Source organism: Manis javanica, chromosome 5, assembly GCF_040802235.1.
Source record: "Manis javanica isolate MJ-LG chromosome 5, MJ_LKY, whole genome shotgun sequence".
Classification (NCBI taxonomy): Eukaryota; Metazoa; Chordata; class Mammalia; order Pholidota; family Manidae; genus Manis; species Manis javanica.
In genome coordinates, this window is record NC_133160.1 from 4,050,013 (window position 1) to 4,054,871 (window position 4,859).

The following is a 4,859-nucleotide window of genomic DNA, read 5'->3' on the forward strand; positions in this document are numbered from 1 at the left end:
AATACTTCCGTATTTAAGAACTGCCCCAAGAAAGGATGAACAAGATGATTCAATTCAACTAACATGTATTGGATACTTACTGTACACAAAGCAAGAGAAAAATGTTAGATGCTTGTTAGAAGCACATATTCCTGATTCTGGTTTGAAGCCACCCCTGAATCGAAGAAATCCAAACTAAACAGAGCACTAAGGGATTATTCCACTTAAAATGCCTGCCAATTTCCTCAAGATGCAGCTTGTGACAGATACAAATATATTCCAGGAAAGTACTTTCCTCTCTGCATTGAAGACTTTGTAGACTTCAACATAAATGTGATAGCCAGTGCTTTGTTTAGGTAAAGCTTTATGAAGGTATTAATCCACAGCTTGGTAAATATTTCACCGTCAATGAAAAATTCACCTCGATTCAATTTGCTTTAGAAAAGGAAAGTTTAAAACAACTTATCAGATCTTTAATGCAACCCAAGAAGTAACTTAATGTCTTTGATGACTTAAGACTTAATCTAAACTCAACTGGGTGTTCAGACGTAATTTAGGAGTTCAGGAAAAGACTAAAAGCTGCTGGAAGAAATCAAAAGAAAGTTCTCAGCACTTACCAGGATGCTTTTTTGTAGTTTGCATTCTAGAACACATTTCTAAACTCCTATCATGTAAGATGGCCCTAGTGTATGAAATGTGCATCTCCGTATTTATTTCTTGCCAGGATTTACCTGTTCCTGAGTGCCTGCTTAGCCCCAACCTATAGCCAAGGAGTTCCCGGATTCCATTGTGCCTGATGTGAGAAAACACTCATCCCTCAAGCCCTGGCTTCACCTTTCTGGTGTATAGATTCCTTCCTTCATTATTCATTATTGAATATCAGCTCTGGAGAGCTCCAGGTGGGGCAGGCTTTGGGGACACAATGGGGTTCGTGTGTGTGTGTGTGTGTGTGTGTGTGTGTGTGTGTGTGTGTGTGCATATGTACACCAAGGTCTGGGGAAGCCAACAGAGCCATAAACCCCAGAAATCCAGTCACTGGGTGAAGACTGGGTTTGGGTGAACTGTTCCAGCTGGGCCATGAGGACAGGTGGAGGTCTGCCAGGCAGTCTGATCCCAGACCAGGAACTCATTTATGCAAAGGTCCCAAGTACTACAGGGTAGGGTCCGTTCTGGAACCCTCCAAAGCTTGTGGGGCTGTACGTAAAGTGAGCAGGGGATGTACACTGAGCCTCCAGGTCTGGACCTGAGCTTGTGGGTACCTCAAAGCCAGTGTAGGTAGCTGCCTCCCAGGAGCTGCCCACGCTGTGCATGTCCACCCCTCCCCTCACTGGGCCCCAAGTGCCGGCACATCAAAGTGCCTCAGTTACATTTTACAAGTACCTCAGCAGGCATGCCACCTAGATTTGTGCTAAACATCTCCTGAGGATCGAAAATCCTCTAATTGGCATGAAACCACATTTCTCTATATGAAACTTCTTTGAAAAATGCATTAACTTACGAAAAAGGTGAAAAACCAGTACAATGAACACTTGGATTCCCTTTACTTAGATTCGTGCATATGTGTATATATACATATGAGCACATTTTTTTCTGTACCATTTAAAGTTAGTTCCAACACTCAACCCTCAACACTTGTGTGTATCTTTGAACAAGGACACTAGCTCCCTTAATCAAGTAGTGTACTGATTGTACCCATGGGAATGTAACACTGAAACAATACTATTATCCAATAGACAATCCACATGAAAATCTGTTTAATTGTCCCCAAAATGTCCTTTCTGGCTTTTTCTTTTCAAATCCAGCAACCAGACAAGGACCAGGCATTTTGCTTGGCTGTCATCTCTTTGGCTTCCTTTAATCCAAACAATCGCTGCCTTTCTTTCCTGACACTGACATGTCTCCTAGAAGGTCCCACAGTCTGGATTCCTCTATTTTTCCTTTGGATTAGATTCAGGTTAAACGTTTTTGGCAAACAAAGCACATTGTGTTTACCACCGCACCATGTCAGGAGCCACATGACTTTCATGTCTCCAGTTACTAGCCAAGGCTGGCTTCCTGGTTTGAGTGGGCTTGGCCAGGTGTCTTCATGAAAAAGGTATGTTTCCCCCTTTATAACTAGTGGAATGAGAATCCATTTCCTCTTTGTAAAGCATGGAGTGACTCTGAGACTCTTAGTATGTTCTCGTTTTTGCCCACCTTTCCACCGTGGCTTTCATAACCAATGGACGATCTCTGCGTGAATCAAGTTCTGGATGCAACAGGGTGATTTTCTAGCTGTATCAGCTCTTCTCCACTTATTACTCGGTATTCTTGAGTAAAGAACACCTCCCTGTTTCCCCCTGCCCCAAGACTGGCTACATAATCTGGGGGGTCCTGTGCAAAGCCTCTTTTTCAAAAAGAATTTCAAGATGGCCACAGCAAAGCATGAAACCAAATATGGGCCAGTGTGACTGCAGTGGCTGCATGCCCACCATCCAGCCTTACCCCCCTCTGTACGTGATGGCAGGCCTTCCGGTGGCCCTGCTTCCAGCGCCCCGTGCAGGCAGCAAGAGCCCCACCAGCCAGGTCCTGTCTTTGTCACAGGTTCCCCCCAGTTTCTGAGGACATCTGCCCTTTCTGAAACAGTAAGAGGATCCCCAGGCTGACTCCACTCCTTTGTCCCAGAATCAGGGCCAGCCATTTGTCCAAGGAGTCCCGACTCCTTTGGTGGGGGGAATGGTTGTTTAGAGAGGAAGAGCTCCCTATTTAGAAACCCAGCTGTGCACGCCAGCTGTGCCCACAGCTCCTGGGGTGTCCTTGTTTCTGATCCTTTTAGAGGACAGAAGGAGGAGTCACTCTTTTTAATAGGGTGAGTTCACCCTGATTCCTCCAACTGAAATCCCACGTGACAGGGCCCTTCCTCGCCTGCCCCCATTCCACACTCGCAGCTCCTTCTACAGCCGCCCTCAACCCGATCCTCCGATCATCAGCTGTTCCTTCCGGACACGCCCCAGGTAGCCTCCACTGCGGACAACAGACCCACCAGGGAAAGTTAGAGACTTTTTGCTGTTGTCCTTACAATGTATCCTACGGATATATTAAAAATGTACTTGATTGTTATACATTCTGTCTATCTGACGTACATCTAGACTCCTATGTTTCTGACTCCTTATGTAGAATACAATATTCTACATAAGGGTTTGCTGTTTTCATTTTTTTTACATTTTCCCTTTTGAATCTGTACAATATTTATATGGTTCAAAAGTCAAAACTGTGGAAGGAATGTCGAAAGGGATGCAATGCCCCTTTTCCACTCATCCTCATGTAGGTAACCATTGTTACTAGTTTTTGGTTTATCTTGACTGTTCCTTTTTGAAAAAAATACATTATATATATTCAGGGATTTTACACCTAAGAAGGCACATTGCATGTCATCTTTTGCACTTTGCTTAAAAGAGCCCATTCTGTAATCTCCTCTCAAGCACTGTGCTTTTACCTTCCGAGATGAGTGGGATGAGGGAATGTGTTCATGAAAACATATTACAGGAGCTGTTTAAAACAACAAAAAGTGTTCCTCCTAACATCAGTTTTTAGGACTTCTCAATAAAACGAGCGGGCTGAACTAGCTGCTCTTGGAGGTCCCTTGCCATTCTAACAGCCTAAATTATTCTCCCAGGTAGGGGCGCAGTGTCCGGTGGTAATAACCCTCGTGTCTTGGGAACTAAATTCCTATTTACTTCTGAACACCAACAAAATTATCGTTGCAGTTGTGGAAGTTTTCAAGGGCATATTGAAGCCTGGAGTCATGGGATGGGGTGGCTGCAGGATGGAGAAGAGAAATAATTAACAGACCCACTGTGGCTCTGCATTCCTTGAAGCAAGCTCAGCACATAAAAATGAAAATGTATAGAAAAACAAAGAGGGGGTAAATGTTTATTTGATCAAGAAAGCCTTTCTTTAGGGAAACCTTTACTTACAGGATCCTGGTAAGTAATATGTTTCCCTAGAACTTTGAAAATGGTTCAGTCTTCAAAAACCTGAGTCACATTTTTTCCAGAAACACCCTGTGTAAAGCAACACATCTCTGTCATATCTAAATGAGGATCTTTTTAAAAAGTCAAAAAGAATCATAAATCTGTAGCTGAGGATTTTGGCTGCTGCAGTATGAGGAAAGTCTGGAGAGGGGAGGGGGAAGGAAAACCCAGCCAAAAATTATTAGGTTTCTTCAGGGCCAGGAGAAGGAAATTCAGTCCTTTTTTTCCCCCTAAATCTGGAAGGTTCCAAATTTCAGGCTGGTTCATAGTTACGAATGGAAAGCACTGAATTGCAGCAACCTTACTTACATCACAATACAGGTTAAACGCTAGGTGTGAAATCACGTGACTTACCCCTTCTCAGTGATTTATGAAACTTGAGTGACATGCTAACCCAGACAGAGCAAAAAGCATTCCAATCAGGTTTGTGGTTCTCCTAACATCTTCATAAATTCAGTGACACTTCGACATTACCTATGAGAGCCCTAAAAAGACATTTCAAAGTCTTTTTCTTAGCATATTGGGAGCACATGGTAAATATGCACTATGAAGTTATACTTTTAAAATGCGTGGGGCCCCAGCACGTCCAGGCTCCTGACCCACTGGCGTGGTAACCGCCGCTGGGCCTTCCGCTGCACATTGTCATGCAAAAGCATGCGACATACGGCTCCACGAGGCATGATGTAAATGCTGAAGTTCTGTGTGAATTTAATTATTAGCATGAACAGAAGGTACTGTCATTGTTTAACTCAGTCGACCTTTTAAATGGATAACCAACCTTGAGGCTTAATTGGATTTAAAAAAAATCAATTTCTAGTCATTGCATAGTGTGGAAATGAAGTGCTACATTCTCAGGCGATTATTAAA